This window comes from Pongo abelii, chromosome 17, assembly GCF_028885655.2.
Source record: "Pongo abelii isolate AG06213 chromosome 17, NHGRI_mPonAbe1-v2.0_pri, whole genome shotgun sequence".
Lineage (NCBI taxonomy): Eukaryota > Metazoa > Chordata > Mammalia > Primates > Hominidae > Pongo > Pongo abelii.
The window spans coordinates 38295134-38322920 of NC_072002.2; the positions used below are offsets into that span (position 1 = coordinate 38295134).

General features: G+C 40.7%; 1 protein-coding gene across 6 annotated transcripts in view; it reads left to right on the forward strand.

Moving 5' to 3' along the window:
- The window catches only part of TTC39C (tetratricopeptide repeat domain 39C), a 119409-nt gene that overhangs the window by 69371 nt on the left and 22251 nt on the right, over window positions 1-27787 (forward strand). The gene's annotated exons all lie outside the window — the stretch shown is intronic.

The window sequence follows — 27787 nt, forward strand, 5'->3', positions numbered from 1 at the left end:
TGTGACATAGGTATAAAATTGTCATCTGCATGTTATAGAAAAAATGAACAAGGATCTAAGAGGGCTTCAAGTAACTCCCTGTGCTTACCCAGTGAGTGAGCCTGGGTTGTCTCACTCCAGAACCAGAAATGCGCTGGCCTTTGAAATCTACTTCTCCTTTGCATATCTTTTTATCTGCTTGTTTGAGGTTATGAGGATTTGTAGAAAAATGAAACTATAAGAAATTAATCACACCTATGAAGTAAGATAGCTGTTATAGTAGCTGCTCTGTCTACATTGTTACCAATAGTTATCAGGGAATCAGTTTGAGATTTTACCGTCTGTCCTCCTGTTAACCAGGCACTCAGAGAAATCAGCCCCCATGAGTCCTTTTGAAGATTTTTGCCTAGAAATGCTTTCATGGGCACAGGAATGATTTGTTCTTTTTGGGGTGGGGATGCAGGCAATGGAATGTATATTACTTTCCCAGTCATTTTTCTCCTTCATAAGGTGACTCCTTAAATCTGAAGACCATGCAGAGCAATTTTCTAAGCGCTTTATATATGGAAGATGTGTTTTAGAGATTATACCAGCAGTTAAATTGAGATATAAGCTGGGCATGGCGGCTCATGCCTGCAATCCCAGCACTTTGGGAGGCCGAGGCAGGTGTATCACCTGAGGTCAGGAGTTCAAGACCAGCCTGGCCAACATAGTGAAACCCTGTCTCCACTAAAAATACAATGAACTAGCTGGGCATGGTGGTGCATGCCTGTAATCTCAGCTACTTGGGAGGCTGAGACATGAGAATCGCTTGAACCTGGGAGGCAGAGGTTGTAGTGAGCCGAGATCGCACCATTGCACTCCCGCCTGGGTGACAGAGTGAGACTCCATCTCAAAAATAAATATATAAAATACAATATAATAAAATTGAGTACAGAAAGCCCACCAAGATCTGAATTATTTAAACCCATGTCCAAATTTTTTTGTTCTCATTATCTTGAAATTGTTTTTCTTTGCATACAGGCTCGTGAGCCCTTGGTTGTGTTTCTCCCTTTTTTCTCTCATTCTTTTTTTTTTCTTTTCCTTTTTGAGACAGGGTCTCACTCTGTTGCCCAGGCTGGAGTGCAGTGGCACAGTCATAGCTCACTGCAGCCTCAGCCTCAACCTTCCAGGCTCAAGCGATTCTCCAACCTCAGCCTCCAAAGTAGCTGGGACTACAGGTGTGCGGCACCATGCCTGGCTAATTTTTGAATTTTTGTTTTTAGAGATGGGGTCTCCCTGTGTTGGCCAGTCAGGTCTCAAACTCCTGGGCTCAAGAGATCCTCCAGCCTTGGCTTCCCAAAGTGCTGAGATTACAGGTGTGAGCCACTGTGCCTGGACTCAGGATGAGCGCTTCCTTAGATTTAGATTCCTTAAAGGGCAGACATAAGTTCTGAGTAGCTTTGAACACGATGATACAGGGTTTAGTGTTTAACAGAGATTTGCTGGATTTAGTGTTTAACAGATGTTTATTACAAGGGGACAGTAAATTCATGGTGACCGGTTACTGTTTCTAATTGGTGCATTGACGAGTAAAGTGTAGAATTCAGAGATTTACATCAGTCATCTCTTCAGTGATCCATCTAGAAGCCTAAAGTTTAAAATTGTGTGCAGCAGGGCAGTGAGGCCCCTTAGCTTTGGACGTTTGTTAGAATTCTGTCTCTTTATTCTGCTGATGAATGAATGCTCTAAATTGGGTTTTGAAGTTGTTAAACAGAAACGTGAAAATCAGAATTTATATTTTGTTATGCTTGCCATTTGAGCAATTTTTCATTTTAAAACAACATTGCTCAACTTTTGGTTAAGCTAATAACTTTTTTTTTCCAAAAATCTTACTTTGACATGGTTTTAGTTTGTGCCATGACTAATTCCTATAAAGGATTATTTTGAGTGAATACTAAAAATAAGCAGTCATTCCTTGTTGTCAAGATGGTTCTAGAAATAAGCCACAGCTTCATCAAAGGATTCCTGTAAATATGGTTTTTGGAGGTACATAGTTCACATTATAGCTCTTAGTAGATATGTAGTCTATTTGGGGGTAGATAATTGTGATCAGAGTGCAGAGGGTAGATGCTAGAACTCCTTCACAGTTAAGCGGCACTTAACACAGTTAAGTTTTAAGAAAAAACACACAAGATCTGTGACTACTGTTATTTAGTGAGCTGTAGCTTTAGGGCCAGACAGAATATGATGAGTGTTTCTGTTTGGCTCTTCCCAAAGGCCCAGAGGATGAAAAGATTTTAAGGCTAACTTGAAATATGGTTGTTATTATCCCCAAGATGCCCAGACAGCAGCGTTTCATTGCTCTTCCCAGGTATGTGTAGGAAGGGATCAGAAATGATGGTGTCATCCTTCATTTGCAGATGAGGAACTCTGCCCAGGGAGGCTGTGATATAGCCCTTGCCAAAGGCTTTTTGTAAGGCCTCAAAGGCCCTGACTCAGTTTATGAAACATACATGACTCCTTCCAATGAATTTGCTTACAAAGAATTTTTTTTCTTTTCAGTGAGCATTTAGGTTAGAAATAGGGCCCCTTGAGCTCTTTTTATCAACACGTACTCACAGAACATGGTCTAGGGGCTTTAATTTAGGGCAGGTGCATTATATGACACCATCTTTGTTTCTTCAGTGACTCAGAATCTGTGAAATTATTTGAACAGCTGCTTTTGTGTAAGCTTGCTAACATGCAGGGTGACTAGCTCAGTCTGTGCCCGTCAGTGTTCATTCTTCTGTACTCATTATTTTCAAATCCTGTTCAGTGTACACTTTTTCTTTTAGTTTTGTTAACTTTTTACATACTTTGCCCTTCATTGTTTGGGACTCTGTAGAGTGAATATAGGAGGATTTCTTCCACAGATCTGCTCTTGTCGTGCCACTTGCATAAACCTCGTTGTGGTGACTTCGCTGTTTTCTGTTATGGCCTCAGTTGATGTTGCAGTGAGTGCTACACCATGGTGGTGAGGTCCGTTTGCACCCCAGCTGGTGAGCACAGGATCCTCTTTGCCAAACTGCAGAAAGAATTCCCTTGTCTCGCTGCCTCCGCTTCTCCCCACTGTGTGTCTATAGTACCGTGCCTCGAACCTTCTCTGCCCACTTGTGTTGTCCTTACAGCTGATCCTATTTTCCTTGACTCCTCCCATGTGACTTACTATGTTGCTGGGGGGAATGAATGTGTGAATACAGTACCTAGCATGTGGCAAACGCTGTCTAAGTAATGGTGTGATGGTGGTTATTATTCCTACTGAGTGCTTAAGCATGGGAAGTCAGGTATCAAATTTTCGTGTTTTTTTTTTTTTTCTTTTGGGGAAAAAGAATTTGGTGTTGAGAGCTGTCAATAAAGCAAGGCCTGTGATTGGCAAAATTGGTTATAGGTGTAGCTATAGGACATGTATGTACTATACAGCTGTTAACTTATCTCTGAATTTCCACAACGCAAACAATGTTTAGGAGGCTGACCGATGGGTTATATAGGAATCTCAATTTTCAAATGTGAATTGGTAGTTATAATTTTGAATTTCTGTATTTTCCATTAATGTTCACTTAATTTTCATTCAGTTAAACCTGTGGTAGTGTTATGTCCATTAAGATACAAGCACTTAATGAGTATTTTTCTTGATTATTTTTATAATATTAGGGACAAGTCTATATTTTCATAAACTGTTTTCAGTTCTCTCTGCTCTTCTTTAAGCAATACAGACTTACACAACTTTTTTCTCTTTCAGCTTTAACAATCTACTTTGTATGTGACATGTAAGGATTTGGTTTTCTGTGAATACATACTTTCACACACATACCTTATATGGTGTGACTATTTAGTAATGTAACTAATTTTTAATATTATTTACCTCTAAATAAGTGTTCAGATATTCAAATAAATGAAATTAGTTTTCTATAAAGTTAATGAACATATTCTAACAAAGTTCCTATGCAAACATTTTGAGAACTGTTTTTTTTTGAGACGGAGTCTTGCTCTGTCGCCCAGGCTGGAGTACAGTGGCACAATCTTGGCTCACTGCAACCTCTGCCTCCCGGGTTCAAGTGATTCTCCTATCTCAGCCTCCCGAGTAGCTGGGATTACAGGCACGCACCACGCCTGGCTAATTTTTGTATTATTAGTAGAGATGGGGTTTCACCATGTTGGCTAGGCTGGTCTCAAACTCCTGACCTTTATTTTGAAACTGCCTCCTGAGCTTGAGCCCATACGTTGTGAATATCCTGCATGCTGACATTTTAAAACCTTAGGTTTGGTTTTTGGAAATCGAAATCTGGGCCTAGCACAGGACTGGACCTCAATGTATGTTTGCTGAATGAATAGATGAGGCTACTGATAGAAAAATCTATTGCTCTATGTCATTTCTTTTTAAAGAAATGACGTTGGTTATCAAGGACTGTTTACTTTTCTTGTGGCACCTAAATGTGTTTCTAAAGTCAGTTCCAAAGAAGAAGTTGCAAAAATGTCTTGATAATTGAAACAAGAAGATGATCTCCTAAGGAGGGGACCAAATCAGCTATTTAAATTCCAGTGTGCTGGCTAAACAATCAGTTTCATTTCTTGAGAGTCACATTTTTATTTCAAAGATGGGATTATAAAGAACTGAATTAAATTTAATTGAAGTAAAAAATACATTAAGTGAACTTTATCCTTTATATTTGTATTGGTGTATATTTGTCACATACACATACATGCAAATAGATGTTAACATACACACAGACATAGGTAAAAATTACATTGGTGTCTTCACCTCATCTGCAGCTCTTGGCTCTGAGTGAGCTCCAGATGTATTGGCAGCATCGTCTGTAGGGAGTCAAGAATGGAACAGTTCGGATTTCAGTAAAGACTAGGGAGTCCTGCAATGTTGAAGTCATCAGGTAGCTATGGTCCTGCCCTGGGAGCCTCATTATATAATCTTTCTCCTATTTGAAGCTGCCTTGTTTGTTTTTTCAGAAAAGACACAGCCCTCTCTGCCCGTCCACCACTCTGTTGTGTCCTCCCCTTCCCTCACTCGTTCCTGCTGAGAAAGGGACAATGATAGGATGCGCTTCCCCCAAACCCTCTCAGTGTCTGTGGGGATGGCTTTGATGCTTGACCTTTACATCGCCATATTCATGTCACCCGGGTTTGCTGGTTCCTTTCAAGAGGGTGGAGGTTCCTCCCCCTCATTTTCAATTCCCTACAATGCTCCGTGTGAAGGACTTTCTTTACACTTCTGTCCCCGGCGTGCCTGTGTTCTGTCTCTGGACCTTACTTCCATCCATGACTTCGGGTGCCATCAACTGTGAGAGGTGCCTTTTAAAAGTGGGCTTTAGTGTTTTCTTTCTGTATGTTTATTAAGATAAAGTTCCATTTTCCATCAGTGACCCCCAGAATTAGTGGGAGGTCTCTGATTCTTTAGCCCATCAGTTCATCATTGTGACAGGGACAGGAGAGCAGACGTTGACCCCTTTGGTGATTTATTTATCAGATAGAAGAAAGAACAGGGAGACCCTGGGGGATCATGAAGAATATGGCCAGTGCAGAAGGGCCTGTGCTCTCCCCCATCTCTAGGGTATGTTGACATTATCAGAGCTATTTGGTGGCTGTGTTTCTTTGCATCTGTTGAAGGGCAAGCCTGCCTCTTGTATTTGGAACAGCATGCCTTGTCAGCATGATGTAATGTTTTTATTTATAGGATCAGGAAAAAGGCAATGCAGGAAGAGAAATAATTCCCTGAAGTTCTGTTAATTGTAGTCTTCTCTTCCTGCATCCTACGTGGTTCTGTTAATGCTCAGGCACCAAAAAAGATTTCTGTTTATTTTTAGAAGTATACAAAATGAGAGATTGATCTAATTTGGTGTAGAGGATATGAAGGATGTATTTGTATCTCACTTTCCAGTGAGATAAATCCATATTGTGTGGCTTAATGACTGTTTACCGAAATGAGAAGATGTTAGTAACCCCAATACACTTGCTGTCCTTTTAACCCTACCTATCTGTTGGGTTGAAAAGCAAGTAGAAGGTTAATATTGATTTATATCCCTAAGCTTATTATGTGTGCCTAAGAGGATGAGCTTTCCCTTACCTACATAGTCCTAAGGGTAGGGGGCAAAAGCATAATCTATTGCTAGGTGACCTTTCTAGCAATATTGCTAAAGCGATTCTGCCACTCAGCAGCATTAGTGCTGAATTCCATGTAAGTAAGTGGGTTGTTGCAGTGTGTCCTTCTGCTTGCTACAGGTGACAAGGAGATCCTCTCATTTCAAAACACATACATAATTATTTTAAGATGTTAAGCAATGTCATAAAAGTAACCTAGTGATAATTACATTCTAAGCTGTTTTACTTAAAATTATTTTGTAATCTTTATACATACGAGACTTTCTGCATTTTGTTTACAAATCTGATGTTTACAAGTATTAACATAATTTTTTAAGTAAATAATTGATATGCAGGCAGACTACTTAGATTTCCCTTGTGTTAATAATCTACTATTTTCCTGTTGTTGGGAAATTGTGGCTGGGATATTTGACTGTTGTTTCCCAATATTTAAATGTGATAGTAAGTACTGCAATAAATATTTCAGTATATATATTTTTAGCTCCTTATTAGATTATAGCTCCAGTGGTAGCATTGTTAAAATCAAGGACTATAAACAGCTCTGTGTAGCTCTTAAATGATGAGAAATTCTCAAGAAATAGGGGGCCAGAATATAATTATTCATTATTTTGTGCATGGTATCTACTCTACCCCATAGTTTTGTTTGCTTATTTTTATTTCCATAATGATACAAATTAAAGCAGTTTAACATTTTAAAAAATACTACTGAAAAGATATCCATGTTTTGTATCAGAACTCTCAGTATTGTTAAGATGGCAGTACTTTCCTAATTGAGCTACAGATTGAATGCAGTGTCTATCACCATCACAGCATTTTATTTTTTTTGCAGAAATTAACAAACTGATCCTAAACTCAAGAGCCCCAAAATAGCCAAAATAATATTGAAAAAGAAGGAAAAAATGGAAAGTGGAAAAAGAAAACTCCACTTCCTACTCTCAAAACTTACTACAAAGTAATCAAGACAGTATGGTACTAGCATAAGAATAGACATATGGATCAGTGAGAATTAAGAAATAAATCTTACATTTATGATTAATTTACTTTTTTTTTTTTTTTTTGAGACAGAGTCTTGCTCTGTCACTCAGGCTGGAGTGCAGTGGCATGATCTTGGCTCACTGCAACCTCTACCTCTCAGGTTCAAGTGATTCTCATGCCTCAGCCTACCAAGTAGCTGAGACTATAGGTGTGCGTCACCATGCCCGGCTAATTTTTATATTTTTAGCGGAGATGGGGTTTCACCACGTTGGCCAGGCTGTTTTCAAACTCCTGACCTGAGGTGCTCTGTCCGCCTCGGCCTCCCAAAGTGCTGGGCTTACAGGCATAAGCCACCACGCCCGGCCTTATGATCAATTTGCTTTTGACATGGACATCAAGACACATCAGTGGGCAAAGAATAGTCTTCTCAGCCAGGCACAGTAGCTCAATGCCTATAATCCCAGCACTCTGGGAGGCCAGGGCAGGCAGATTGCTTGAGCTTATGAGTTTGAGACCATCCTGGGCAACATGGTGAAACCCCGTCTCTGCAAAAAATACAAAAATTAGCCAGGCATGGTAGTGCACATCTGTAGTCCCAGCTATTCGGGAGGCTGACGTGGTAGGATGGCTTGAGCCCGGGAGGTGGAGGTTGCAGTAATCAGAGATCATGCCACTGCACTACAGCCTGGGTGACAAAGCCAGACCACGTGCTGGGACAACTGAGTATTCACAAATGCAAAAGAATGAAGTTGGACCCTTACACTCTACACGAAAATTAACTCAAAAGTGGAACATAGACCTAAATGTAAGATCTAAAACTTTAGAACCCTTGGGTTAGGCCTTCGTTTCCTAGACATGATACTAAAAGCACAGTGACAAAAGAATAAATAAATTGAACTACATCAAAATGAAACATTTGTGCTATAAACAATACAATCAAGAAAGTGAAAAGACAACCCACAGAATGGGAGAAAATATTTGCAAGTTATATATCTGATATGGGACTTGTATTCTGAATATGTAAAGAACGGTTACAACTCAATAATAAAAAGACAAGCCAATTTAAAAATGGACAATGGGGCCGGGCATGGTGGCTCACGCCTGTAATCCCAGCACTTTGGGAAGCCGAGGCGGGTGGATCATGAGATCAGGAGCTTGAGACCATGTTGGCTAACATGGTGAAACCCTGTCTCTACTAAAAAAAAAAAAAAAAATACAAAAAATTAGCTGGGCATGGTAGCGTGCGCCTGTAGTCCCAGCTACTTGGGAGGCTGAGGCAGGAGAATGGCGTGAACCTGGGAGGCGGAGCTTGCAGTGAACCAAGATCGTGCCACTGCACTCCAGCCTGGGTGACAAAGCAAGACTCGGTCTCTCAAAAAAAAAAAAAATGACAACGGATCTGAAGAAACATTTCTCCAAGGAAGATAGGCAGTATCATAAATCACTAAGGAAACAAATCAAAACCAAGTAAGATACTGTTTCACACCCACCAAGCTAACTACAGTAGACGAGACAGCCAATAACAAGTGTGGGCAGGATGCAGAGTGATTGGAACCCTCATTCATTGCCAGTGGGAATGTGAAACGGTGTGGCTGCTCTGGACCCAGTTCAACAGTTCCTCAGAATGTCAAACTATATGAAACAGCAGTTTCACTCGTAGGAATATACACAAGAGAAATAAAAACACCACTCCATATTATTATCCATAATAGCCAAAAAGTGGCAACAGCTCAGATGTCTATCAACTGATGAATGGATAAACAACATGTGATGCATTCATACAATGGAATATTATTCAGCAATAGAAAGGAATGAAGTACAGATATGTACTATAGTATGGAGGAACCTTGAAAACATGTTATGTGAAAAAAACCAGTCACAAAGACCATATACTATATGATTCCATTTATATGACATCTTTAGGACAGGTACATCTACAGAGGCAGAAAATAGATTATTGCTTGCTTCAGTGTGGAGGTAGGTGAGGGAACAGTGTGGAGTGACAGCTAACGGATACATGGTACATAGTTTCTTTGGGGGAATGAAAATATTTTAGGCAGAGCACAATGGTTCACACCTGTAATTTCAGCACTTTGGGAAGCTGAGGTGAGTGGACCAGTTGAGCCCAGAAGTTTGACACAAGCCTGGCAATGTGGCGAAACTCCATTTCTACAAAAAATTAGCTGGGTGCACAGCTGTAGTCCCAGCTCTTTGGAAGGCTGAGGTGGGAGGATCATCTGAGCCCAGGATGTTGAGCCTGTAGCGAGCCGTGAAGGCACGAGACCCTGTTTCAAAAATATATATATTTTAAACTTAGATGGTAGTGGTAGTTGCATAACTATAATATTACTCTATTAGTATTCTAAAGACTTATTAAATTGTACACTTTAAGTGGGTGAATTTTATGATTTTTGAATTTTATCTCAATAAAGATGTTTTATAAAAGTATTGGCTGGGTGCAGTGGCTCACGCCTGTAATCCCAGCACTTTGGGAGGCCGAGGCAGGCAGATCACGAGGTCAGGAGATCAAGACCATCCTGGCTAACATGGTGAAACCCCATCTCTACTACAAATACAAAAAATTAGCCAGGCATGGTGGCAGGCGCCTGTAGTCCCAGCTACTTTGGAGGCTGAGGCAGGAGAATGGCATGAACCCAGGAGGCAGAGGTTGCAGTGAGCCTAGATTGAGCCACTGCACTCCAGCCTGGGTGACAGAGTGAGACTCCGTCTCAAAAAAAAAAAAAAAAAAAAAAAAGTATTGAGGGTGTGCATTTTCTGTATGATTTTATACAATCTCTTTTTCTTTGGATATAAGCTATTGATTAAACCAAGTTTGATGACTTTCAACTAAGATTTACAGGCATACATCAGAGACATTGCAGGTTTGGTTCTAGCCCACTGCACTAAAGCAAATATCACAATAAAGTGAGTCACATGAATTTTTTGGTTTCCCAGTGCATATAAAAGTTAAGTTTACTTTGCACTGTAGTCTGTTAAGTGTGCAGTAGCATTATGTCTAAAAATACAATGTGTATACCTTAATTAAAAAAACTTCGTTGCTAAAACTATCAATCATCTGAGCCTTCAGCAAGTCGTAATCTTTTGGCTGGTGGAGGGTGTTGCCTAGATGTTAATGGCTACTGGCTGATCAGGATGGGGTTGCTGAAGGTGGGGGTGGCTGTGGCAATTTCTTGAAGTAAGGCAACAGTGAAGTTTACTCCGCCGATTGACTCTTCCTTTCACGAATGATTTGTCTGTAGAATGTGATGCTGTTTGATAGCATTTTACCTACTGTAGGACTTCTCTCAAAATTAAGTCAATTCTCTCAAACCTTACCACTGCCTTATCAGCTAAGCCTATGTGATATTTTAAGTCTTTTGTTGTCATTTCAGCAGGGTTCACAGCATCTTCACCAGGAGGAGATTCCATCTCAAGAAACCATTTTCTTTGGTCACTCATCATAAGCCCCTCCCATCTCTTCATGTTTTGTCCTGTGATTGCAACAAGTCAGTCCCATCTTCAGGCTCCACTTCTGATTCTAGTTTTCTTGCTATTTCCACCACATTGGCTGTTCCTTCCTCCACTGAAGTCTTGAACCTCTCAAAGACATCTAGGAGGGTTGGAATTAACTTCTTCCAAACTCCCATTAATGTTATTTTGACCTCCTTCTATGAATCCATGTTCTTAATGGTGTTTACAATGGTAAATCCTTTCCAGAGGGTTTTCAATTTACTTTGCTCAGATCCATCAGAGGAAGCCATGTCTATGGTAGCTATAGCCTTATCAAATGTATTTCTTAAATAATAAGACTGAAAATCAAAATTACTCCTTGTTCCATGAGCTGCAGAATGGATGTTGTGTTAACAGACGTGAAAACAACATTATATCTCATTGTACATCTCCATTAGAGCTCTTGGGTGGCCACGTACATTGTCAATAAGCAGTAATGCTTTGAAAGGGATCTTTTTTTTTCTGAGAAGTATGTCCCAACAGTGTGCTTAAAAAAACTCAGTAAACCATGTTGTAAACAGATGTGCTGTCATTCAGGCTTTCTTTTTCTATTTATAGAACACAGGAAGAGGAAGAGTAGATTTAGCCTAATTCTGAAGGGCCCTATGATTTTCAAAATGTTAAGTGAGCATTGTCTTCAATTTAATGTTACCAGCTGAATTAGCCCCTTAGAAGACAGTCACCCTGTTCTTTGAAGCTTTGAAGCCAAACATTGACTTCTCAAGCTATGAAAATTCTAGATGGTGTCTTCTTCCAATAGAAGGCTGTTTTGTCTCCGCTGAAAATCTGTTGTTTAGTATAGCCACCTTCATCAATGATCTTAGCTAGATCTTCTGGTTTTCTTGCTGTGGCTTCTCCATCAGCACTTGCTGCTTCACCTTGCGCTTTTCCGTTACGGAGACGGCTTCTTTCCTTAAACCTCATGAACCAACCTCTGCTAACCTTGGGCTTTTCTTCTGCAGTTTCTTCACCTCTGTTAGCCTTCAAAGAATTGAAGAAAGTTAGGATCTTGCTCTGGATGAGGCTTTTGTTTAAAGGAATGTTGTGGCTGGTTTGATCTTCTGTCCAGACCACTAAACTTTATTCGTGTCATCAATAAGGCTGGTTTGCTTTCTTATCACTCATGTGTTCACTGCAGTAGCACTTGTAATTTCTTTCAAGAACTTTTCGGCTGGGTACAGTGGCTCACGCTTGCAATCCCTGCTTTTTGGGAGGCCGAGGCCAGCGGATCACCTGAGATCAGGAGTTCAAGACCAGCCTGGCTAACATGGTGAAACCCCATCTGTACTAAAAATACAAAAAAATAGCTGGATGTGGTGGCACATACCTGTAATCCCAGCTACTTGGGAGGCTGAGGCAGGAGAATTGATAGAACCTGGGAGGCAGAGTTTGCAGTGAGCCAAGATCTCATCATTGCACTCCAGCCTGGGCGACAAGAGTGAAACTCCGCCTCGAAAAAAAAAAAAAAACTTCTCCTTTGCATTCAGAACTTGGCTAACTGGCATAAGGCACCTAACTTCCAGCCTTTCTCAGCTTTCAACATGCCTTCCTCATTAAGCTTAATCATTTCTAGCTTTTGATTTAAAGTAAGAGACTTGCAATTCTTCCTTTCACTTGAAAACTTAGAGGCCATTGTAGGGTTATTAATCAACCTCAATTAATGTGTCTCAGGGAATGGGGAGCCCAAGGAGAGGGAGAAAGAAGGGTTTGAAATGGCTGGTTAGTGGAGCAGCCAGATCACACACATTTATCAATTAAATTCGTTGTCTTATGTGGGCATGGTTTGTGGTGCTCTGGAACAATTAAAATAGTAACATCAAAGATGACTGATCATAGATCACCATAACAAATATAGCAGTCATGAAAAATTTGAAGTATTGGGAGATTTACCAAAATGTGACAGAGACATAAAGTGAGCTCATACTGTTGGAAAAATGATGCCAAGGGACTTACTTGATGCAGAGTTGCCACACACCTTCAATTTGTTAACAAAAAAAAAAAAAAAAAAAAAAAAAAAGCAGTATCTGTGAAGTGCAATAAAATGAGGTATGCCTGTATTTCTTATATATTTGTCCAAATTCTAAATGTGTAATATAAATATTAGTGAAGTTAATTATATTTTCCGTCTGTTACTTTCATTGTGAGAATTAACATTGCCTTTAATCGTGGGAACTTTGAACATTCAGACATACACACACTGTTGTTATAACAATAGACTCATTTCTCCAGAAATGAAATTTATCTTCCATCCCAAACTAAGATTCATAGACTATTCTGTTTTTAAATTGCAAAGGGATGTTTAAAAACGATCTTACTGTATCTTCATGCCTCTTTGCATGTATGAGATGTACATACGGTTTTATTCTGATCCCTTCTGTAAATCATGGATGTGCTTTTGTTTCGAGAGTATTTTCTCTTCCCATCATTGAATCAAATTCTTAAAATAGATAAAATTTTTTTCTTTTTATATTTTATCTTTATACTTTTTATTTTTAAATGAATATTATACAGCTTTGATAATTGTGATAAGGGGACTTCAAAAAGTTCATTGACAAATGGAATTAAAAGATAAAATTATAAAACATAAGCTGTATCAACATAAGCTCTATCAAGTTCCAGACTCTTTTGTAAGCCGACGATACCAGCCATTTAGTCCATCCTTAAAGAACTATGGGTCCTGGGAATTTAACCATGTCAGTGCAGTCTTTTTTACAGTGAAGTCTTTGTTACATAATTAACTGAAGAAAAATCGGTGCTCTTTAAAATTAGGAAACAAAAAGAAGTCAGAGGGAGCCAAATCAGGACTGTAAGGTGAATGCGTAATGATTCCCAAGGAAATTCTCACAAAATTGGCCTTTTTTGATGAGAGGAATGGGCAGGAGCATTGTCACAGTGGAGGACTCTCTGATGAAGCTTTCCTGGGTGTTTTGCTGCTAAACCTTTGGCTTTCTTAAAACAATCTCATAAGTAGCAGATGTTACCATTCTTTGTCCCCACGCCCAGAAAATCAACAAGCAAAATGCCTTGAGCATCCAAAAAAAATGTTGCCATCACCTTCGCTCTTGCTTTCTTTGTTATGACTAGGCCACTCCCACCTCTTTGTAGCCATTGCTTAGATTGTGCTTTGTCTTCAGGATTGTAGTGGTAAATCCATGTTTCATCTCCTATTACAATTCCTTGAAGAAACGCTTCAGGATCTTGATCCCACTTGTTTACAATTTCCATTGAAAGCTGTGCCCATGTCTGCAGCTGATCTGGGTGCAGTGGTTTTGGCACCCATCAAGTGAAACTTTGTTCATCTTTTTTGGACAGAATGGTGTAAGCTGAACCAGTTGAGATGTCTGTGGTGTTGGCTATTATTTATGCAGTTCTCTTCAATTAGGGCATGCACAAGATTAATATTTTCTTTGCAAATCTATGTAGATGGTCTGCCACCATGGGCTTCGTCTTCAACATCGTCTTGGCCCTTCGTAAACTGAGTTATCCATTTGCAAACTGCTGATTTCTTTGGGGAATTATTCCCGTAAACTTTTTGTAAAGTGTCAATTATTTCACCATTCTTTCACCCAAGCTTCACCATAAGTTTTATGTTTGTTCTTGCTTCCATTTAAATGCAGAATTTATGTTGCACTGATGGAGCTCTTTTCAAGTTGATATCTTATACTTCTTAGTGCCTCAAACTAGATCCTGCTCAGGCATGTTATAACAAGTTAGTATGGGCTTATTTTGGTGTAAAAAAATTTGAAATTCATGCATAGTTTTATTATAATGCACATTTTCTATGACCATTTTGAAGACCCTGCCTATGTCTTAAATCAAAGAATATCATTATTGCCTTTAAAATATATATTATTTTTTATCCACTTGTTTTCTCATGTATATATGTAACTATCAGTTTCTCAGGTTCTCTGTTAATGGGAAATTTAAATTGATACTATGTTTATAATATTTCTTATCAGTCACTGAGGATATATCTTCATTTAGTCATGTCACCTTTTATTTCTCCCATTTTGCTATAAAATTTTTACATATGTCTGTCCTGTCGTATATAGCAAGCAGGGGTCCAGATGAGATAAGTACTTTGTGAAAGTGTACATAGTTACTTTAGGATTAAGGAAGACCTAGAATTCAGGCTTGCTTTCTTTCCTTTCTTTTCCTTCCCTCCCTCCCTCCTTCCTTCCTTCCTTCCTCCTTTCCTTTCTTTCCTTTCTCCCTTCCTTTCCTTTCTTTTCTCCTTTCCTTTCCTTTTTCTCCTTTTCTTTCCTTTCTTTTCTCCTCTCCCTTTCCTTTCCTTTCCCTCTCTCTCTCTCTCTCTCTCACTTTCTTGCTTTCTTTTCCTTTCTCCCTCCCTTTCTTTTTTCTTTTCTCTTCTCTTCTGTTTGTCTCTTTTTCTTCTCTTTTTAGATGGAGTCTCGCTCTATCACCCAGGCTGGAGTGCAGTGGTGCGATCTTGGCTCATTGCAACCTCTGCCTCCTGGTTCAAGCAATTCTCCTGCCTCAGCCTCCTGAGTAGCTGGGAGTACAGGTGCCCAACACCACACCTGGCTAATTTTTGTATTCTTAGTAGAGACAGGGTTTTGCCATGTTAGCCAGGCTGGTCTCGAACTCCTGACCTCAAGTGATTCTCCTGCCTTGGCCTCCCAAAGTGCTGGGATTACAGGCATGAGTCACTGTGCCCAGCCCAGGCTTTCTTTTTTTAATCCAGTGTTTTTTCTAGTATATCCCACTGCTTTTATTTGCTAATAAGTTAGAGAAATGTGTGTCTGTGTGTGTGTGTGTGTATATATGTATGTGTGTGTATATAGATATATATACACACACACACACATATAACATATATACATATATATAAAACGTGTGTGTGTGTGTATATATATATGTGTGTCTTAGTTTGGGCTGCTATAAAAGAATACTGTAGATTGGGTGACTAAAACAACACACTTTTATTTCTCACAGTTCTGGAGGCATGAGATCAAGGTGCCAGAAGATTGGGTGTCTAGTGAGGACCATGTCCTGGTTCATAGATGATGGCTTCTCACTGTGTCCTCAGATGGTGGAAAGGGGGCTAGAGAGCACTCAGGGATCTCTTTTATGAGGGCACAAATTGCATTCATGAGGGCTCCACCCTCATGATCTGATTACCTCACAAAACTCCCACCTCCTAATACAGTTCCAGTGAGGGTTAGGATTTCATGTATCGATTTTGTGAGGCAGGAGCATTCCATAACAATGTTATATATAATATATAACTGATATATGTAACTTAGCAATTAATATATATATATGTATTTAAATGTGAATATAAATATTTCTGGGACTTGTGTTTACTAGGCTTTTAGGAATAAACCTGATTTGTTTTTAATGATTTGGCTAAAAGCATATCTTTTTTATATGCTTTCTTATATCTCCATATTTTGGAGAAACAGATCACTTAAAGTAATTAAACTGCCATTAAACATTGGAAGGAATTCTTACGTAACTTACTGCGTGAAATTCCCTTTTGAAATCAGTTTTTTAGTAACTTCCCTTATTTCTTCTGTAATGTTAATATATATTTACTTATATCCATTTTAGTTTTATATTATAGTTTTCCATTTCTAATTATTACTTTCCAAACATATAACTTAATACTAGTTTCAGATCTGTAAAAATGTGGTATTATTTTATTAGACTAATTTGTGTTTTCTTAATTTTATGATTAAGCTTTTGGATTATCATATTGGTTTTGAGAGAGAGAGATTGATTTTTTAATCAACTCATTTTTAAATTTCCATTGTTTCTAGTTTCCCTTAACTTAGCTTGTTTTATAGTTTTTCTTAATAGTTTATCGTAACACATTTGTTGTATTAGAATAGTTCGATATTTGTGTTCTGGGGTTAGGGATTTGATCACATTCAGGGTGTTTAGGGAGCCTGAAGGTTTTACTAAATGTTCATTGTGATGTGTCTTAATTATCTGATTATGATTATGATTCATCTTACATCCTTTAATAAACTGTGTGGAAGGCCTACTCTGAGTCTGTGGCCCTTGTCCTCTGCCTGGCAGAAGCTCAGGGCTGAGGGCTCACCCCTGGAGGCCACTGTTGGGATGAATCCTGGCCCCTCCACTCTGGCCCAGTGACCTTGGCCCTTCATCTCTTTAAGCCTTGCTTCCCTCCTCAGTGAGATGGGGACCCCAGTGGTACCTTGGCACAGTTTAGCTGTTAGGATTCAGTGAGGCAACCCAGGAGGCGTGTGCAGCACAAGGCTTGGAGTGCTCAGTCGTTGGCTGTAATGACCGTGGCACTGCAGTGTGACTGTTCTTAGGGTTGTGGCCAGAGTGGAGGGCATTTATTGACATAGGGCTTCCGAGCTTCAGTGTTTAGTGTGTGGCATTCTAGAGAGAACATTGGACTAGAAGTCTGTGGATCTGGTTTCTAGCTTTGGCTCTGCCATAAACAGTAAAAATTATTTCCTAATGGTTGCTTTCACGTCAGGCAGTTTGAAAGAGGTGGGAGACCTCAAGCCAGTGGACCTTCTCTGGTGTTCTTTTTATTCACCAGGAATATTAGAGGGTTGGAATAAGTCAGGGTTTTCTGAAGCACCAGCCCAGTCTCACTGATTTGATGGCCTGTTAGTACATGTCCCATGAAAAGAGGTTCTGTGTTGGGTTAATTGGGATATCCTGGGACTTCTCCCAGGCTTTAGTTTTGCACTGTGATTCTCCAAGGGGAAGATAAGAATATGCAGGTATGCTATGTTTAACCAGCTTATTTGACTGGGAAAATTCCTATTTATACTGTAGCCTGTGAGACTGGAAGCGTTCGGTAGAACATACTTTGGGAAGCAGTAGGCTAGATGATTTGTGAGATCTCTTCCAACTTTCAAATGTTATGGTTCTGTGAATATACTAAAAACCACTTAATTTTATACTTGAAAAGGGTGAATTTTCTGGTTTGTGAATTATATCTCAATAAAGCTGCTAATAAAATGTTCAAAACTAACTACCTGGGATTATTTCTGCTTTTTACAACTTGGCTTTAATTTTTCATTTAAAAAAAAAAAAAAAACTGGCTGGGCACTGTGGCTCACGCCTATAATCCCAGCGCTTTGGGAGGCCAAGGCGGGCATATCACCAGGTCAAGAGATCGAGACCATCCTGGCCAACATGGTGAAATCCCGTCTCTACTAAAACTCAGAAAGCTGAGGCAGGAGAATCACTTGAACCCAGGAGGTGGAGGTTGCAGTGAGTCGATACTGTGCCACTGCACTCCAGCCTGGTGACAGAGTGAGACTCCGTCTCAAAAAAAAAAAAACATCCACATTCCTGCTTGCCCGTTGAACACCTTTTACAGAGAGTGTCATTCAGGTCTAGCAAACATTCAGTGTCACTTTGCTGATTATAACTTTGGTTTGTTTTTCTTATGCCGGTCTTGACACATATTAGGTCTTCTCGGCTTTCTAGGTTTATCTGTTTGTCTTGAAATGCTGTCTTCGTTGGAGTTGTATGGCTGTGTTTGTAGACTAGTGTATTCTGTATTTCTATGATTTTTGTTTTTCTGAGTTAATTCTTTGCATTATCTTCTTCGCTGTTATTTTTAATTCTTTGATAACATCTTTAACATAAGCACATTTCTTTTAAACTTACTGCTATGTTTCACATACATTTTTCCCATCATTTTAAAAGGCATTTTGGTGTAGTGGAGAGAGCACTAGGCTCATCTCAAAATGGGGTCTTCAACTTACTGGCCCAGCCCAGTTTTCTGAGCCTGTACCCTCATCTGTAAAAAAGAAGGCAGTACCTCCCATTAGGAGAAGATGTCAGCCTTCAATAATGCAGCCTGGGAAGGGTAAAGTACTAAGCACAGGGTTAGTTTATCAAGTGCTCCTTTCCTATGTAGACAGAATCATGTCTGAATTGTAAATCCCACTACGAAGCACTTTCCATCACAAATGTCAAAATCCTGCCATAACTGTTGAGAGAACAAGGAAGTTTTGTAATTGGTGCATTATTCATTTCCTCTACCATTAGTGGTGGATTCAGTTGCATAACTCACTTTTCAAGGCGATTGCTATTCATTCATGTGGAGATGCTGAAAACATAACTACTCTATCCATTATTTGTACATAATCAAGTATTTATTGGCTATGATGTGAAAGGCCTTTTGGGAATGAAAATTCCCTGCCCACAAGAAGCATGCAATTCAGTTATGAAGAAAGGAAAAAGAAAGCACCAAGTGAATGGGTGGTTGCTGTGGGTGGAGATGACTGGAGAGGTGGGGACCATCTTTAGGATGAGGAGGCTGTGGAGCGGGGAGGTCCACAGTACTGGCTCTGGAGTCAGACTGAGCAGGTTCCCGTTTTGGACTCCACCTCAAAGGCTATGTGGCCTTCAGTGAGGCCTGGAGATTGTACACCTGGCCCACGATGAAGATTTGCCATCTTACCAGGCACAGGGTTAAGAGCACCCCACATGTTGGCCCCTCTGATGATGATGATGAGACCAGGATACGCTTATTACAGCAGCTTTGCTTAAAAGCTCTTTACCTAAGCCAGTGTGCTGGCTCACACCTGTACACTCCCACTTTGGGAGGCCGAGGTGGGAGGATTGCTTGAACCCAGGAGTTTGAGACCAGCCTGGGCAACATGGCGAAACCCTGTCTCTACAAAAAATACAAAAATTAGCCAGGTGTAGTGTGCACATAGTCCCACCTATTCGGGAGGCTGAGGTGGGAGGATCCCTGGAGCCTAGGAGGTTGAGGTTGCAGTGAGCCGTGATCACGCCACTGCATTCCAACCCGGGCAACAGAGTGAGACCCTGTCTGGGGGAAAAAAAAAAAAAAAAAGAAAGAAAGGCTCTTTACTTAGCCTCTCCTTGCTCCACATCAGAATGTTAATTTCCAACTGCCTCATTCTGTCTAAATAAGTCATATTCATTTGAGAATGTGGTGAAATACAAAAGTATGTCAAGGTACAGATAAACGTCTTGCATTCCAGAAATATATACTATTTACATTTGCTCAATACCTAAGTATTATTGACTATAATTATCAGTTGGAGATCTGTATCTTCTAAATAGTCATTCACAGTAGGCGCTGGAGGTGTTCTTATGTCAGAAATTTATACAGATCCTGAAAGGACAAATGGAGATGTGCAGAGAACATCCTTGTGGTATGAAAATCTGTGTGTAATTCACTAATCTGCAATTGGTCTCCATAGCCAGCAGTAACAGCACGCATGTGGTCTGGTTCTTGGGAACTCACTGAACTCCCCTACCTTGTCACCTATAGGGCATATATTTCAAGGTCAGCATCAGCTTTTATCTGCTGTATGTATGTCTTTCACATGTGTTGTTGTTCACATTGGAGAGTCACTTTCTTATACTATGTGGAGTTTTATTAATGAATTAGGAATTTCAGAGGCCACTTCTTTCTGTCCTTCCCACCCGCCACTCCTCCTGCCCCAGTTCCAGCCAGCACTGTTTTTCTCCTGGATGGTCACATCATCCTGACTCCCTGCTTTTGCTCTTCTTGCCCTGCAGTCTGCTTTAACATATCTGTCAAAGTAACTTCGTTAGTAAAATTTAGGTTACATTATGTCATGTCTCTGTACAAAACCCTTAAATAACTCCCCTTCCCATTCAGTACGAAATCTCACATTCTCTTTTTTTTTTTTTTTTTTGAGACAGAGTCTTGTTCTGTCACCCAGGCTGGAGTGTAGTGGTGCCGTCTCGGCTCATTGCAACCTCCACCTTCTGGGTTCAAGCGATTCTCCTACCTCAGCTTCTCGAGTAGCTGGGATTACAGGCACTTGCCACCACGCCCAGCTAATTTTTGTATTTTTAGTAGAGACTGGGTTTCACCATGTTGGCCAGGCTGGTCTTGAGCTCCTGACCTCAAGTGATCCACCACCTTGGCCTCCCAAAGTGCTGGGTTTATAGGCATGAGCCACCGCACCCAGCCCCAAATCCCAAATTCTTATAATGGTCATCAGGGCCTGCATGAACTGACCTGCTGTTGCCTCTGCAGCCTCCTTGCCTGCCCACTGTGGCCATTCCCACTCCACCCCTGCCCCACTGGCCTCCTTCCTTCCTTAAACGCACAGGGCACAGGGCTGCCTCGGGGCCTTTGTGCTTTCTGGGCCCTGCCTAGGACATTTTTACCTTTGATATCTGCTTTCACCAGTTCCTCACTTCCTTGAGTTTGTTCAGAGTCACCTGCCAGGGAGACCACCCACCTCATCCCTGCCCAGAGACTTCTCTCCAGACACTCTGCGTGAAAGGGTTTCCTTATTTGTTTATTGTCTGCCCCTCCCCATTAGAATGAGAACATAAGCTCCACGAGGACAGAGACTTCGTTTGGGCCACTGCTTTATCTCAAATGCCTAGACCAGTGCCCAGCACTTAGGGAGCAGGGTGTTTATATATGTGTGTGTGTGTGTGGTGTGTGTGTGACTGTGCATGTGTGTGTGTGTGATGAATGAATACAAAGTACAGTCTCTTGTTCTTTTCCTCTCAGTTGTGCTGTGATGATGGTTATGTTTCTGTAGCTCCTGGACTTTTGTCAGAATGGGAGCAGCCATATTTATGGCATGTGGAAACAGTTCCCTAATTATGCAAAATTTATGAATTCCACATCCCCAGTAGTATTAAAAGCTCCATCTCCCCCATCAAGGACTTTCTAAACATAACTCTAAAACCAAAACATATTAAGAAAAAGATTGATAAAATTGATCAAAAGATTGATAGAATTTACATAAAAATAAACTTCTGTATTTAAAAATATCATAAGCAAAGTTCAAAAGAAGGAAAAAAAACCCTGGATGCTAACCTACTAAAGGTTAGCATCTTTAGTATAGAAAGAGTTCTTTCAAAATTAGGACATAATGGAAGGATAAATAAATAAAAGCACAGAAAAAGAAAAATGCCAAAACACCTAAGCTGGGAAGTCAGGAAATAAGATATACACATGGCCAATAACATGTGAACCTTGCAAAAATCCAGGAAATGCAAATTAAAACAACATGGAAAAATGGTTGGCTAATACTGAAAACATTCAGTGTGAATAAAAGGTACAGGGAAATTGACCCTTTACAAACTGTTGGTACATAGGGAAAGTTGATAAAATCTTTATGGATGATGATCGGGTATTTATACAAATTACTGTTATAATTTGCCAACCTAAGAGGGAAATAAATGTATTATATAGGCATGCATATATGAAATACATATGTGCACACACACACATGCCTGCATGTACACATACACGCACACACACACTTGTAGGCAGGCACCACACTGGCCCACCTTCGTCACCTGTGAGGACTCCAGTGGTGGCTTCTGAGTGGGGTGTGGGGAGCCCTGTGACGTGCCTCACTTGAGTCGGGTGCTCACCCTTGCCCTTACTCCAGAGAAAGACACTAACATGCCACCACATGGTGATGGTGGGGAGACGTGAATGGATCCCCAAAGAAGGGACACCCCTGACCGTTGGTGTCTTCGTTTCCTACGGCTGCCATAACAAAGTATCACAGACTGGGGACTTAAACAACAAAAATGTATTGTCCCCCAGCTCTGGGCTAGATGTCCAAAATTAGAGTCAGCAGAATTGGTTCCTCTGAGGGCCGTGAGGAAGAGCCTGTTCCATTCGTCTCTCCTGGCTTCTGGGGCTTGCTGGCAAGCTTTGCCATGTCCTGGCCTGTAGAAGTGTCACCCCCATCTCTGTCTCTGCCTCCGGGTGGCGTTCTCTCTTTGAGCTGGCCTCCACGTCTGCATTCTCCCTCTTTGTGAGGGAGTCAGGACCCAACCTACTCCAGTGTGACCTGATCTAAACCTAGCTCATCACATCTTCAACAACCCTTATTTCCAAATAAGGTCACATTCTGATGTGGGGTTTAGGACTTTAACATGAATTTGGAGGGACACAATTCATTCCATAACGGTTGACATCCAGTGCCAGTTAGTGTCTCCCCACAGGCAACTGGGCGTTTCTCTCCCTTTTTATGCAGGTGCCATTGGTGCCCTGGCCGCCTCCAAGTGGACCACCTACACGTTCTTCCAGAGGTCTCAGAACAGAAAGATTCTCACACCAAATTAAAATGGGCTGGAATCACGGAGTTTAGTGAATTGATGTAAATCGCTCAGTGAACAGCCAGGGGAAAAAGAAAGCATCAGTTAGCACTCTCAGGGGAGGCTGCAGGCGGGGTGGGTGGGAGGACTGTGCGACCTGGGTGCTGGGGTGTGCAATTTGCAGTGTCCTCCCTTCCTGTGCACATCCCTCTTCCTCACTGATGTGGTTAGGAGGACTGGCGTTGTTTGAGAGAGGGGGCCTGCAGGTGGAGGGTATCCTGGGCTGTGGCACATAATTTATCAGAGACCCATGGGGATGAGTACACCTGGCCATAGTGCAGCAGACTGATGGACAGCCATGGGTTGTTTTGTTTTGAGATGGAGTCTGGCTCTGTCACCCAGTGCAGTGGCACTATCTTGGCTCACTGCAACCTCCACCTCCTGGGTTCAAGCAAGTCTCCTGCCTCAGCCTCCTGAGAAGCTGTCATTACAGGTGCATGCCACCATGCCTGGCTGATTTTTGTATTTTTAGTAGAGATGGGGTTTCACCATGTTGGCCAGGCTGGTCTCAAACTCCTGACCTCAAGTGATCTGCCCGCCTCAGCGTCCCAAAGTGCTGGGATTACAGGTGTGAGCCACCATGCCCGACAGGCAGAGGATACCTGGCAATGTAGTCTGGGCCAAATCCCCAAAAGAACTCGGCCTTGTTTCCATTTCTATTCTTTTCGCAACTCTAGACATGGAACCTTTTGCTGGGTTTTATTGGTGTTTTACTGGGCAGGGGATACCTGGTGACTGAATGGGTGTCACCAGTGGATGGTCAAATTAAGACCTCATGAATACTAAGTTCTCATGTATATTTAGTATTCTAAATATTTAGTGTTGTTTGTATGTTTAATCTCATGTCTAGTTAGCTCCCAAATACCTCACGAATATTAGATATTTCTTAGGCCTTTCATCCTTCTCTAACACACACACACACACACACACACACACAAACACACACATGCACACTTTACTTTCTGAGTGCTTCTTTTATTCTAAATACATCTCATGAATTTTGCCTATTCTAACTGATATGTTTTGGCTGTGTCCCCACCCAAATTTCCTCTTGAATTGTAGTTCCCATAGTCCCCATGTGTCATGGGAGGGGCCAGGTGGAGATAATTGAATCACGGGGGCAGTTTCCCTCATCCTGTTCTCATGATAATGAGTGAGTTCTCACGAGATCTGTTGGTTTTATAAGGGGCTTCTCCTCTCCTTTGCTCTGCACTTCTCTTGCCTGCCACCGTGTAAGATGTTCCTTTGCTCCTCCTTTGCCTTCTGCCATGATTGCAAGGCCTCCCCAGCCATGTGGAACTGTGAGTCCATTAAACTTCTCTTTTTTGATAAATTATCCAGTCTCAGGTATTTATTTATAAGCAGTATGAAAATAGACTAATACACTAACAAACTTTTGTTTTTGAGACAGGGTCTCCCTCTGCCACCCAGGCGGGAGTGCAGTGGTACAATCACAGCTCATTGCAGCCTCAACCTCCCAGCTCAAGCGATCCTCCCGCCACAGCCTCCCAAGTAGGTGGGGCTACAGGCATGTGCCACCAAGCCCACCTAATTTTTTGTGTTTTTGTAGAGATGGGGTTTCACCATGTTGCTCAGACTCTAACAGGCTTTTTACTTACTAGTTGCTTAAAACATCTTGAAATAGAATGTGCTTATGTTTTACAAACTGCGAACTTATTTATCTAACAGATTTGAACATTCTCAAAGGCAAATGCACATCAAAGCTGTAGAATTGGGGAACAAGGGACTATTGTGTTCTGTGATTTGTCCCTGCAACAGTTACCACTTGTCTGATGTTTAACCCAACAGATTGAAGTGACACCAACATTATTTTAACACCAGCAGACAAGGCTCTGAACTGAAACCTTTGTGCATGTGAGCTTTTTGTCATTTAATGTTAAATATGATTTGGAGGTGGCACAAAAGGAAACTGCTCACTTGGGAAGCAGAATCTTGTGTTACAGATTCGGTGAGGGCTGGAACTTGACATCCCTTTGGCAATATAGTCTGGGCCAAATCCCCAAAAGAACTCGGCCTTGTTTCCATTTCTACTCTTTTTGCAACTCTAGACATGGAACCTTTTGCTGGGTAGCTGAGTTCAGCAAGTCCTCTCAGGTATTGCTGGTGAGCATTTTTCAATAGAACAATAAGGAATATTAGTAGACCCCAGGCTTCATGTGTTGACTGTGAAAATCATTCAGACTTTTTTGTATCTTCATATTTATATGTTGAGATCTTTATATAGGGCTTTAAAAGTATATTAGTATGGAAATATCAAGAATAGCTTGAATTTTTTAATTGTGTGGAAAATGTCACCTGTAGTTGCTCCATCTCTTTATAGTACATGGTTTATTTCTTTTTGTCCCTTCTCTTGCCACAGAACACGCATGTGTTTGTTTGGATATTAGGCAAGCGTACATTCTTGTGTATTTATGATAGAATCTTAAACAGATTTTAATTATGCCTGTTAGATAAAATCTGGAATTTCTCCTGGTGAGTCTGAAACAATTGGTAGGAAACTTAATTGCCATTTACTGTGAGTGTATGTTCAGAATGTTGGAAAACAATATTGTGGATTATTTCCCACCACTATTAGCAGGTGACACTTATTTTTAAAGACAAGGTACCTTTCCTAAGAGTATTATACTTAAATGAAATTTATTTCAACATCCCAGCTGGGTGCTGTGGCTCATGCCTGTAATCCCAGTGCCTTGGGAGGCCAACACAGGAGGACTGCCTGAGGCCAGGAGTTTGAGAACAGCCTGAGAAACATAGCAAGACCCCTGTCTCTACAAAACAAAACAAAACAAAACAAAACAAAACAAAACAAAACAAAACACAAAGTTAAAAAATTAGCCAGATTTGTGGTGTGCACCTATAGTCCCAACTACTCAGGAGGCTGAGGTGAGAGGATTGCTTGAGCCCAGAAGTTCAAGGCATTCCAGCCTGGGTGACAGAGCAAGACCCTGTGTCAAATAGTAATAATAACAATAATTAAACTTAAAAATTAAAAAATTCAACATCCCCTGAGAATATAAACAAAGCAAATTATTTCCTAAGGTTCAAACTTCTGTTGATTATAAAGTTGGCCTAGAATTGGGCAGTATTGTCTAAAGTCTAATATTCTTTGTTACACTGTGTGGCCATTAAGAAAAAAATTTAAATTATGGCGATTTAAACATTTAATTATTCAGTTGAAACGCATGGCTTTAAAAAGTGAACTAGTTATTTATATAGTTCAGAGCACAGGAAATATGAAAATATTTGCAGCTGGTTCTGCAAGTCTGGCATTATCCTGATAACCAAAGAGTAAAGCACTAAATGAAAAATGATTGATCATGCATTCCCAATATAGAAATTCTAAATAAGCCGGATGCAGTGGCTCATGTCTGTAATCCCAGCACTTTGGGAGGCTGAGGGAGGTGGATCACCTGAGGTCGGGAGTTCGAGACCAGCCTGGCCAACATGGTGAAACCCTGCCTCTAGTAAAAATCCAAAAAATTAGCAGGGTCTGGTGGTGCACACCTGTAATCCCAGCTAATTGGGAGGCTAAGGCATGAAAATCACTTGAACCCAGGAGGCAGAGATTGCAGTGAGCCGAGCCAAGATCATGCCACTGCACTCAAGCCTGCACAACAGAGTAAGACTCTGTCTCAAAAAAAAAGAAAGAAATTTTAAATAAATATTAGCAAATTAAATCCAACATTGTAATTTTAAAATGCTATATTATGACCTAGTAGGACTTATTCCAAAAAGGCAGCCATGGTTCAGCCTCAGGTAATATGTTCCTGTTATTCCCTGCATTAAGGAAATAATTGATAAAACCATACAGTCCTGTCAATGGTATTTAATGTACAACTCAATCCAGATTAAAAAAAAAAACTATTAGTAAGCTATAAATGGGAAGGAAATTTCTTATTTAGTAAAAAATGGCATCTACTTGCAGCAAGTCCTATTTAATGGTGAAACCATATTTAATGGTGGCCTCATTAAAGACAGCAGTGCAGTGTGCTGTTATAATTCAGTATTTTAACTGGTGCTCCTAGCCAATTAACAAACAAATTTGTTGTAGAAGAAGAGACAGTACTGTCACTTGCAAATTATATTTGCCTCCATGGAAAATCCAAGGAAATTAAATATATATATATGAGAGAGAACTCCTAAGAGGATGATATTGTGACATACACAAAATCAACTTGCCAAAATCCAGAGTTTTCCCACATACCAGCAACACTCACTTAGAGAATAAAATGGAGCAACGAATACCTCTTACACTTGCTAGAAGAACTAAAAAATACCTAGGAATATACTTACAAGAGGGCAGGCTGGAATAACTGGAAAAATATGCTCCATCTTTAGTAACAATGCCATGGCTGCAGATTATGGTGGTGTGAATTTGTCAATAAATATGCCCTACTTAATTTGGCAAAGGTTTGCGCTTTGTGTTCTTCATGGCTTTTGCTGGAAGCAGATAAAGCTAGCCAATATTGTTTCTCATTTTACTAGTGAGGAAACTGAGGCTTGGAGTGGTTTTTGTGACACAGTGTGTCCAGGTATAATTAATGAGACAAAAGCCTAGATGGCACTAAGTCAGTCCTGGCCTAGTGGCTTTTTAATACCTGCCCATTTTAAAGAAAATGCTTTTGAGGTCAGAGTATCTGTATTTCTTTAAAATTGAACTGTGAATCAAGTATCCAGTTGAAGATAATTCTTTCTCTGGTCCATAGTGGACCAGAGAAAGACTTTTTTTTTGAGATGGAGTCTCGCTCTGTCACCCAGGCTGGAGTGCAGTGGCGCTATCTTGGCTCACTGCAACCTCCACCTCTCGGGTTCAAGTGATTCTCCTGCCTCAGCCACCTGAGTAGCTGGGACTACAGACACGTGCCACCATGCCCGGCTAATTTTTTGTATTTTTAGTAGAGACGGGGTTTCACCGTGTTAGCCAGGCTGATGTCGATCTCCTGACCTCTTGAGCCACTGCGCCTGGCCTCTGTGAGAGTTTTTATGATGGCAAATTAATATCATCATGGGCTGGGCACGGTGGCTCACACCTGTAATCCCAGCACTTTGTGAGGCTGAGGTGGGT